Source organism: Mercenaria mercenaria, chromosome 1 (genome assembly GCF_021730395.1).
Source record: "Mercenaria mercenaria strain notata chromosome 1, MADL_Memer_1, whole genome shotgun sequence".
Lineage (NCBI taxonomy): Eukaryota > Metazoa > Mollusca > Bivalvia > Venerida > Veneridae > Mercenaria > Mercenaria mercenaria.
The window spans coordinates 107,223,805-107,236,336 of record NC_069361.1 but is presented as its reverse complement, the minus strand read 5'-3'; the positions used below and the strand labels follow the sequence as shown (position 1 = coordinate 107,236,336).

The 12,532-nt window shown below is 34.8% G+C and overlaps 1 protein-coding gene across 1 annotated transcript in view; it reads left to right on the top strand.

Annotated features, from left to right (window-relative positions):
* The first annotated feature begins 628 nt into the window (after positions 1-628).
* LOC123527418 (monocarboxylate transporter 14-like) overlaps positions 629-12,532 on the top strand; it is a 54,502-nt gene continuing 42,598 nt past the window's right edge. The window contains exon 1 of the transcript XR_008366482.1: positions 629-765. The gene's annotated coding sequence lies outside the window, so the exon portion shown is untranslated. The remainder of the gene's footprint in view (positions 766-12,532) is intronic.

The window sequence follows — 12,532 nt, the reverse complement described above, 5'->3', positions numbered from 1 at the left end:
TTGAAGGATTTTGAAGTAACTTGATACAAACGTTCACCACATCGAGACGACGTGCAGAGTGCATGTTTTGGATCCTTATGGATATTCAGTCACCAAATTTGGTCTGTAACATCCGGGCATGGGCCTTTCACAAGTTGTTTAAATAGCTCTGCTTATCTGTATTTAGGGGCAGCCAGAGCTAAAAGCAAATAAAAACAATACTTTGTAAAAAAAAAAAACTTTGAACCTCTTGATAGACTTTCACCAAACTTGCATCCTTTCTTATTTACCTGCTGTAAGATATCACAAAACCTGTTCTAGCTTATATATTTATTAAGCATGTGGCTAGTACAGCATCGCAAATTAAACAAAGCAAACGTAAGTATATAATCACACATTCTTTAGATAAGCCATTGGGATGATACACTACATCTCCCTTTTACCTAGATTTAAAGTTACTCAAAAAAACTAGTTAAAATGATGAAAACACGTACATAAACAACATAAATGAACATTACTATGGAATTTCATTCACGAAATTTCCCATTCAGAAAATATTGCAGTGTAATAAATTACTGTTGTTCACCAGGATTCTTAAGATAACAGATTAAATAGTGTCTTATTATTTCTTGGTAACAAGACATCATCATTAATTAGGCAAATTATACTGGCTCTGTTTTAACAATTAAGGTTCAAGGTTTATTCGGCAAATTCGGCATTATACATCCCTTTGGCCATTAACAAATATAATAGGAACATGGCATATTAACAAACAATGCAATACAGGTATACAAATATAGTGCAAAAAAGTAAAAGTGTACAGTAAACAAACGTATAAATTACAAAAAAAATGTTGGGAAACAAGTGGGGTTGGTCTGTTATTTTATCAAGTTCTTTTTTCAAAGCAGATTATTAGGCAAAGCATATTTTAATATTTGTTGCATATTGACAAATGTTATAAATGCTGTCTATGTCACATAATCGTCTAAGTACTTGGGTTCCTAATTTGCCTTTTTGGTCACGTGTTCTCTAAAACAATTTCGTCAGGAACAACTACATGTTCCACTTTCGTGATACTTCTTCACTTGTGACACATTTCTGTAAATTGTTACTCCAGACTTCTCAAGCTATACCTGTTTTTTCTCTTACGACATACGGTTCTTGTTCAAACCATGACATGAGCTTATTTTGTTCTTTTTGTTCAACGAGAACTTTGTAATCTTTTAAAATGTTACTATATTTTACATTTCCATGAGTATCTGCATATAATCCTTCCCTGTTATTCTGAGTATTTTAGTCACATACATCGTTACAGATAGCAACGTGAAATATCATCAATGCATGCTTTTACAATGAGTATATTTGGTTACATACATTATGTCAGAGATAGCTACGTGAAAAATCATTAGTTTGTGCTTCTACCATGGGTATATTTGTGTCTTCTCTTTACTACAAATAAACTCAATAAATATATACATTTCGCCTTGTAGCGATGTACCCCTGGCTACGAGAGGCCGTTTATTATGAAATACGTTATACAGTTATACAAATGATACTATAACTCTTTGCGGCTCTCTCAATTTTCCACCTCACCGGAAAACACGACGTCCAGGAAAAAACAGAGAATTTAGCTCTGAAAACCTGTGTCCAAAAAAACCCAAACTCAGTGCCTACCTCAGTGGTGTGTGTGGACTTCACACGTATATTGTACAATTTATTTGACCTGTCAAAAACTGCTCCCGGCCCCCACCAAATTCTGTTCATGCCTATATAAGAATAACATGAACGTCAGAAACATGCCCCGACAGGTCAACCAAATAGTACAATACAACAGTATTTAAAAATGTTATACAGTTTTAAACAATTGCTAACACACGGGTGGTAAACGCGCAACCCAATTCCCGCCGGGAATACGCTTAAAATGGGTTGCGCGACTTCCGGTGCTGGTGTTGCGCGTAAAAATAGACGAAATTGAGATATGTGAAGTCATGATTTTGCTTCGTATGAGACAAGAATATTTTTTCTCGAAAAAAAGGAAAATGCTATTCGACACAAATATGATGATACATCGTATATATAAAATATCTGGTTTGTAATTTATGATCGCTCTATTATCACAAAAACTCTGGCGACACGAAGTGTGAAAAAAGTATGAAATCAACAAAAATGGAAGTTTCTGACCTCATATACCTAATCTGAGGACATCTGATGCTTTTTATGATAACTCAACTGTTATATAGTAACGAATATCAAAATTATTTGCTTCAAATCCTGCTTACAGGGACATAATTGACAAAAAAATCATCGGGAATGGGGTTGCGCACCGGGAATGGAGTTGCTCGTATACATCATAATGTATATAATGTATACGCGCAACTCCATTCCCAGGGCGCAACCCCATTCCCGATTGTTTTTTTGCCAATCTTTCCCCCTAAAGCAACATTTCGTTCAAGTGTATGTAATATTCATGACTGTTATACACGTGTTTGATCATTAGAAGCGTCACATTTCCAGAAAGAAGGCACAAGAGTTAGAAAATTTGCATTTTTATGATTCCAAACTTTTCTGCCAGACCGAGCCAGCAGGGTTTTCATGATATCAGGGCTGATTCTTAAATTAATAATAAGCGTATTCCCAATGGGAATAGGATTGCGCGTTTGTAACATGAGAATATTAAAATCTAGAGATTTTTTCATGTATGTAAATCACAGACAGATGAAATTTTAATCTTAAAATTTTTAACATTTGAAAACTTAATGTCCGTATTAAATGTACTACTGAGGTGCACGCTAGAACTGACCAATTTTACATCGATATATCACATACCCGATTCAAATGATTTCTACTGGACGAATTTCACAGGTGGTAAACGCGCAATCCTATTCCCATTGGGAATACGCTTAAAATGGGTTGCGCGACTTCCGGTGCTGGTGTTGCGCATCAATATATACAAAATCGAGGTAGGTGGGTTTTTTGTTTTTGTAAATAATGACACATTTATGAGTGTTTTCGAAAAAAGCAAAATGCTATTCGACACAAAAAATGAATAAAGATCATATGTTTGAAATGCGAAATTATTAACTTAAGAATCAGCCCTGATATCATGAAAACTCTGCTGGCTCGGTCTGTCAGAAAAGTTTGGAATCATAAAAATGCAAATTTTCTAACTCTTGTGCCTTCTTTCTGGAAATGTGACGCTTCTAATGATCAAACACGTGTATAACAGTCATGAATATTACATACACTTGAACGAAATGTTGCTTTAGGGGGAAAGATTGGCAAAAAAACAATCGGGAATGGGGTTGCGCCCTGGGAATGGAGTTGCGCGTATACATTATATACATTATGATGTATACGAGCAACTCCATTCCCGGTGCGCAACCCCTTTCCCGATGATTTTTTGTCAATTATGTCCCTGTAAGCAGGATTTGAAGCAAATAATTTTGATATTCGTTACTATATAACAGTTGAGTCATCATAAAAAGCATCAGATGTCCTCAGATTAGGTATATGAGGTCAGAAACTTCCATTTTTGTTGATTTCATACTTTTTTCACACTTCGTGTCGCCAGAGTTTTTGTGATAATAGAGCCGAATCATAAATTACAAACCAGATATTTTATATATACGATGTATTGATCATATTTGTGTCGAATAGCATTTTCCTATTTTCGAGAAAAAATATTCTTGTCTCATACGAAGCAAAATCATGACTTCACATATCTCAATTTCGTCTATTTTTACGCGCAACACCAGCACCGGAAGTCGCGCAACCCATTTTAAGCGTATTCCCGGCGGGAATTGGGTTGCGCGTTTACCACCCGTGACTACGTAACGCGGAAAAGGTAAAATTACATACATCGTCACAGATAGCCACGTGAAATATCATCCGTGCATGCTTCTACAATGAGTATATTTGGTTACATACCCCTTCACAGATAGCCGCATTATATGTAAACAACGCATGCTTCTATCGTGATTATTTCTAGTCACATACATCGTCAGAGATATATAGCTACATGAAATATCTTTAGTACATGCTTTTACAGTGAATATATTTGATCAAATGCATCGTCACAGATAGCCATGTGAAATGTCATCAGTGCATTCTTCTACAATGAGTATAATTAGTCTCATTCATTGTCACAGATAGCCACGGGAAATTTCATTAGTACATGCTTCTACAGTGAGTATATTTGGTCGTATACATTGTCACATATAGCCACGTGAAATATCATCCTTGCATGCTTCTACAATGATTATATTTGGTACCATACATCGTCACAAATAGCCACGTGAACTATAATCAGAGCTTCCTTCTACAGTGTGCATAGTTGGTCACATACATCGCACAGATAGCCATGTGAAATATCATTAGCGCATGCTTCTACAGTGAGAATTTTTGGTCACATACATCGTCAGAGAAAGCCAGTCACGTGAAATATCATCCGTGCATGCTTTTACAGCGAGTATATCTGATCACATACATCGTCAGAGAGCCACGTGAAATATCGTCTGTGCCTAAAATATCACAGGTCGGCGCTTGGTTCTACAGTTATAAGATGTGTTTTAATATATACAATTATTTCTGCTTGTAAAATAATCAAGGTTAGACAGTACACCAGCTACACACCTGTCAAGCTGATATTGTTGATGCATTTATCTAATTGTTTATTATATCACATCCTCACGTTTTGTACATCAAATTGTCAGACAATACATATAACCGATGTTATGATATACTAGTAGCTATATAATAGAGCTACATATTTTTAGATGGGCAGAAGTGGTCAGAAGGGCTTAGAAGTCCGGCTGGACTTAGACCTAGGAATGGGTCTCGCGGATATTAAGTTAGGCTTTAGATATGACATTTGTTAAGGCTTAAGAAGTTACGAAATAAATTATGAAAGTATGTACGAAATATTCCATTGTGCAAATAAACATCAAAAATGTACAGACTCGTGTTGTGTCGTGTTGTGTTACGCTACATGCTTCCAACTTAAAAGCATTCACACAGATTTAGGTACATGCATTTAAATTTGTCTTCTTTTCATGATTACCCATCTCGCAGAATTGTGTTGAAATAATAGCGTTAAATAAAACCTATAATTTTCCGAGATCCTTGATTTCAACCAATCTAAAAATCAGATCAGAAATTTTACGATTTTCCCTATTTTGTCAACCAATATTGCGAGATTATAGACGTGGTTTTCATCTTGCAGAAGATAGAAAATGCATTGCGGCAAGGTCAAGATCGAAACTGGGTCAACTGCGGTCAAAAACAGGGTCAGTAGGTCTGAAAATAGAAAAACCTTGTGACCTCTGTGGAGGCCATATTTTTCATGAGATCTTCATGAAAATTGGTGAGAATGTTCACCTTGATGATATCTAGGTCAAGTACAAAACTGGGTCACATGCCTTCAAAAACTAGGCCATTATGTCAAATAATAGAAAAACCTTGTGACCTCTCTAGAGGCCAGATGTTTCATGGGATCTTCATGAAAATTGGTCAGAATGTTAAACTGGGTCAACTGCAGTCCAAAACTAGGTCAGTAGGTCTAAAATAGAAAATCCTTGTGACCTCCCTAGAGGCCATATTTTTCAATAGATCTTCATGAAAATTGGTCAGAATGTTCACCTTGATGATATCTAAGTCAAGTTTGAAACTGGGTCAGTAGCGGTCCAAAACTAGGTCATTAGGTCAAATAATAGAAAAACCTTGTGACCTCTCTTGAGGTCAAATTTTTTATGGGATCTGCATGAAAATTGGTCAGAATGTTCATCTTGATGATATCTAGGTCAAGCTCGAAATGGGTCACATGCGGTCAAAAACTAGGTCAGTAGGTCAAATAATAGAAAAACCTTGTGACCTCTGTAGAAGCCGTATTTTTCATGGGATCTGCATGAAAATGGTCAGAATGCTCATCTTGATAATATCTAGGTCAAGTTTGAAACTGGGTCACATGCGGTCAAAAACTAGGTCAGTAGGTCAAATAATAGAAAAACCTTGTGACCACTTTAGAGGCCATATTTTTCATGGGATCTGTATGAAAGTTGGTCTGAATGTTCATCTTGATGATATCTAGATCAATTTTGAAACCGGATCAACTGCGGTCAAAAACTAGGTCACTAGGTCTAAACATAGAAAAACCTTTTGACCTCTCTAGAGGCCATATTTTTCAATGGAGCTTCATGAGAATTGGTGAAAATGTTCACCTTGATGATATCTAGGTCAAGTTCGAAACTAGGTCAACTGCGGTCAAAAACTAGGTCAGTAGGTCTGAAAATAGAAAAACCTTGTGACCTCTGTGGAGGCCATATTTTTCATGAGATCTTCATGAAAATTGGTGAGAATGTTCACCTTGGTGATATCTAGGTCAAATACAAAACTGGGTCACATGCCTTCAAAAACTAGGTCATTATGTCAAATAATAGAAAAACCTTGTGACCTCTATTTTTCAATTGATCTTCATGAAAATTGGTCAGAATTTTTATCTTGATGATATCTAGGTCAAATTGAGAACTAGGTCACATGAGCTCAAAAACTAGGTCACTATGTCAAATAATAGAAAAAACGACATAATTCTCACTTCATGTTGGGACAGGTGAACGATTCAGGACCATCTTGGTCCTCTTGTTATATAAGATGTGCTAATTTCATGTTATTGTTTAAAATTCTTCAGGATACAGACAATTTGCTAAAATCTGAAAACACCTTTATTTTATGAAAAAGCCAATTGGTATTATAATAATGATGATTATATTTACTGTGAATAATCATTAGAGACTAGATCTACTGTTGTAATATATATACAACTTGGAGTTATATTGAATATTGAATATTGAATATCACCATGTATCAATATGATTCTTTCACCAGGAAGGTCTAATCAGTTGTTCCAGCTTTCACGTATAAAATTTGTTATGTTCTGCTATCTTTTACATGCTTAAATTACTTCTTTTGTTATTGCTCATAAGAAATAAATATAATTATGATAACATAATAGTTATTGTACAGTAACAATAAAAGGCTCCACAATGAAATATCCTGAATAATTTGAATTGCCGCTTTCGTTTGGTTTCATTTAAAGGCCTAGATATTGGCAGTGGGCCAAGGGATTTCTGTCTTCACCAGCACAGTTGAGGGCTAATGACCATCACAGTATGGTTCCAATAAACAAGGGTCAATATTTATTGGAGAGTCAGTCTACCTTACAAGTGTATCAATTAGTGAGAAGGGGAAACAATGTAATTTATTGTAAAGTGATATATAATTTATAACTTTTAAAGTTATACTAGTTTTTTTGAGTTTTATTTGTTTTTTTTTTTTTTTGGCATTTCTATGTAAAGAAAAATGTTTGTTGATCAAACACAATAATAAGATAATCAGAAACTTATTTTCACAATAATGAAATAATGATAAACTTACTTAAAGAAATATACAAGTTTTTATTTTTTCAAAGTATGTCTGGAGAATTGTGATATTTCAGAAAAATGTGACTTTCACATCTAAAGCTTGCAGAATACTGTAAATAACATTTGTCTAAAACTGAAAACAGTATGTGCATTTCAAAGTTACAAAGCAAAACATGAAAAGAAGTCACTTTTGGCAACATACTGAAAATGAAAATTCAGTATAGATGGAACACAATAATTTTAAGTTCAAATAATGTTGATTACATGAATACATGAAACCCAGTTTCCAATTAGAAAAAAATTGTTTGTCAGCACAAAGAACTCACGAAGTTTTCACTATACTTGTGTTTTATTATCATTATTATTTTCAATATTATTACTGTATCTTTAATCATCCTCTATGTAATACAGTAACAATAACAATAACAAAAACAATTGTGATTATGATTATGATTAAATATTATAACATTAAAGTAATAGTTATTATCATCTATTCCACCCTCACTGAAGAAAAATTAATTTCTTTCAACTCCACTGCACACATCTTCATGGTCTAGTTGGGGTCCCTGCTGTGCTAAATTGGCCTCTAACCAGTTACGATTACATAATCGCTGATAAGCAGCAGATAAGATGGGAGTTGTATATTGGATTTGTGGGGAGTGGGTGGGGGGGGGGGGCACTTATAAAGTAGTGAATCTAGGCATTTAAGTATGTAAGATAAGATAAGATAAATTTTATTTTAAGTCGGCAAGACAGAGAAACAATACAACATAAGCGACAAGCGCTTTTTAACCGACTATAATGTAAAGGGTTTGTTTTTTTAAATGTATCATCCAACACAGTCATTCTTATATCAGGTATATGTTGATTTAGATGGCACTAAGATAGTGCTTGAAGCAACTCACCACAACTGGGATTGTAAAAATAATAGCTGCGCTTTGAGAATTTATCACAAATGTCAACCACGGCAAAGCACAAGGAACTTCAATTTTGAAATAAAATTAAATAAAACAAATACTCAAATTTTTATATACGTAAAATCTGACTTTAAAATGTAGTGTAGATTTTTAATGCTTTTTTGTGTAAAGAATTTCTCTGTTCACTGTTTACTGCACCTTTTCCAACAAATGTTATAATTACATTGTTTCAATAATTTTTTGTCGGATTTTAACTGCCTGCTTATTCTATCATATTAACGTTTTTTCCTTGCTTTCATTTATCTGACCTTTTATTGCTTTTATCAGGGGTCAATGAAGGACTTTTTGAGGCAGGAGCTTGTTATTTTCTTTATCATTCAATCATGGTATGCACTCTTTTGATTCATTCTGTTTGTAAGGCCTTCATTTTTCGACAATAGTTTCACGCAGTGTTTTAAAAACAATAAATCTATCAATTTGTATTTTGCCTAAAATTAGGAACATTTTTTATTTTTCTTGCTGAATTCGTGCCGACCAGTTCATGTGTAAATCTGCTGTTTCATACATAACACTTCTCCCTTTTGTTGTTTGCATGATTTCACCGGGAAGAAGTGTGTAGAATTGCGGGGATTAAGTTTGACTTAGCAACTGGGCAACCTGAACTAATTTGGACGTTTTTACATAATTTCTGTTGGTGAAAACATTTAAAGTTATTGCTTAACTTAATTTCTTGAGTCTTCCTAATTTTTGCCTGATGTTTTTGAAAATGTGTTCTTGCAATTTTTCGCGTCCGCTGTCCGCAGACTCCATTGCGCGGCTTGTGGTTAAGTTTATGTTTGGTCCTTTGTGTAAAATCAAGCTATGCTTTGAAAGTTTGGAAACTTATACCATGCATAAACTGGGCCCTTATCAGATACTACAATTTCTTATGCAAAGCAATTTATGCCCTTTGGCTACTTATAAATATCAAACTTCTGGTAAGTTTTAGGCGCTCTTTACCTAAAGTAATGTGAATATGCGTCAGCTGACTATCATAAAGTCTTGCCATTGACTCAAAAGTCTTGCAACTACCTGCCAGGGTAACTGGAACTTGGGTGTAGACAAACGTTCTTTTTGGTTTGATCTCTGTGTTGCAAACATCAGTGACTGGTTGAAGTTTTATTTTAGGTGCTTTTATCCAAAAACAAATGCTATTGCTTTACTTATTGTTTTCCTCTATTCCCTATACTAGAAGAAATGTTAGTTTTGAAATATATGCCCTTTTGGGATTTAGAAATACAATTTTGGTTACGTTTCATTTTAGCCTTTCCTAAACTATAAGCTATCTGTATTGAAATTGCATTCCTTTACATTCATGTGACCCTTTCACAGGCACAATCATAATGCTTGCTTTTGCAAAATTTTCGCCCTGTGGACTTGAAAACTTTTTCTTGGTTATATTATTTAAGTCAACTTTCTCATAACTTCAAAGCTATGTTAAAACTTCAACAGTTTTCCTCAGTACGTGTACACTTGTACATCAGACAACATAACTCTTCCTGCCTTTTGCAAGATGATGGCCCTTGTAGATTTGTCATGTAGGACAATTTCTTTAACAAAAAAAATCAGATAGGTTCGCACTCGCAAGGCGGGCTGTAATTAAGGAAGTGTTAGGTCTGGTAACCGGATTCTGCCTTTTTGTTACGGCATACAATCCTGGGAATTTCTTCAAGCCATCCAGTCCAACCACTTCACTCAATGAATAAGTACAATTTGGATATAATTTTACCTTTTTGACTTAGATATCTATTATCTGCAACATTCTTGATGGATTCCGTAATGTCCGATAGACTCTTTGCTACGGTTCTCAACCTAATTGGCGGATTAAAGCAAGGAAGGAGTTTGCTGTTATGCATATCAATAAGGTTGATCTAGTTGTAAAATCTGTGTCTCGCTTGTTTGTATTACCAGTAAATTATACATACTTTGCATTATTTCTGTTTGGCAAAATCAAATCTAGGGCAATATTTCTAAATACTGTTATCAAGTACTGTTTTCTTTGACTATTTTGGATCGGATTTTAATCGAATTGCAGAATCTTCGTAATGATTGGTAAGAGGTTAATAATATCACATGACTAACATAAAATCATTGGGACTGCAAAACCCCGAGTGTATCTGGTAAGAGGCTAATCAGGCTTGTCGGTCTAGTGACCTTTGGAAAAATGCTCTAAATTTCGCAATCATGTTCCGGTTGTTTTATTTATAAGAATCATGTTCCCACTATGGCAGCTACCCTGGTGCCCTCCAATTTTCTCGTGTCTATTTTTTATTGGAACATATCCATTGCATCAAATACCATGAACTAATGCCTGTTTTCCCCAAATATGGTTATTTGTTTAGATCAACATGAATTGACTCGTCAAAATGATGCCGTTAGTTAAGTTACAACTGCCTAGCATCTTAAGTTTTGTAAAACAAACATAGCCATTTAGCTGGGGTAAGTATGTCTATCCAGATGATTTTTTGGGTGGTCTGGACGTTGGTTTTGTTAATCACCTGTATTCAAGTTAATATTAGCAACACTGTTTTTTCACTGTACTGAAGAATTGTAACTGTGGCTTCAACTTACTTGTTATAATTGACCCCATTTATCCATCTTTTACACCTTTTTTTGCTTTTATTTGTAATGTTTACAGGTAATTCAGTTGTAAGATGGAAGACATGTTTAGCTTGAAGTTTCAGATAAATAAACTTACCTTTTTAATAGAGTCCAATGCATGAAAAAACTGGGAAAAAATTATTCAAGCACTGCTGTTTGTTAGGGTGAGATATTATAATTACAAGTGACAGCATGTGAGTTTTACATAAGCGAAATCATGAATCTGATAAACAAACAGGCGTCGGTGCTTTGGGTTTTCCTATACCTGAATATTTTGATTTGTCTGTAAAGTTATGGTATCATCGGGTATGGAACTTCAGACAATAAGGGTTGCCCATTATAATATAGAGTTGTTACAAATGATGCGTTATTAACAAATTGTTTGCTGGCGAAATTAGATAATAGGCTACTCTGTGACGCAGTGTCTATCTTGCAAGAAAATTTGATTGAGGACAGTTTTCATTCCACAATGCCTTGATTGACAACATGTATTGTCACAGAACTAAAGTACTGTATCATATGGGGTTAAATATATTCATGTTTTGAACATCATACTTCAGAAAAAACACTGCCCGTTTACTCCTGGCAACCTGCGTAGTATTCCATTTTTTAAGATCTTTCGAATTGCCACCCAATCCCCTTACAACTGGGTTTGTCCATGAAAGATTGTCCACAGTTTTACCACATTTTGTGCGGATGGACATTTTAGTGTTGCGCTTTCGTTTGCCTGTAATCATCGTGTCCAGCGATTCCACTACTTTTGTGTGATTAGTTTTTGCCGTTGACAATGTATATAGAAAGAGCTTCTGTGCATTTTTTCCAGTTTGCTCTTCGATAAATTTTGCAAATGGTCAAGAAACTTTGCCATCTCCATCGTTTTGATTTCTTTACTTTATGATGAAAAGCTTGAGTCTTATTTTGGACCGGAGATTTTACCCGTGACAGATCGTTCTAATCATTATGTCCTTGTAGTTTTGGCATATGGAGCAATGCATTTGCAAGTCACTTTAAGCTGTTTTGTTTCATGTTTTTCACCTTGCAACTTTTCAGTATTTTTAATTTTATCCGGCAAAATATGGAGGTTTTATTTGGCTCGAACGTGTTTTTCAACTGCGTCGCGGTAACGCTTTTAAAGTTTTTTTGCACTGTTCTAATTTTATATTACTCTTCCTATTATTGTAATGGAGCCAAGTATTAAAATTGTATGTGTTCATCATCCCAAACACCTGGCAATAAAGGCAATCTCTTGCAGCATAATTTTTGAATTTTCCCCAATTGAATGGTTACCAGTCTTTGTGCTTCGTTCTACAGGTTATTAAACATTTAATTAAATCGAAAATATGTTCACTATATGCACAATGGTTATAATCCTGGCACCAATGCAGAATGTATGCAATGTTTAATTCCCCATGTCTATTGGAAGAATGACCACCACGATCCTCTCCTATAACATATGTTATTGTATTTAAGTGCCCTGAAACAATGAATGGCAAAAATACTCCAAACGGGTGTGATAAACATGACGCATGCCTGTTGGTAAGTACAATACGGTCATATGCTTCAAAGGTGTTTGTTTCCTTC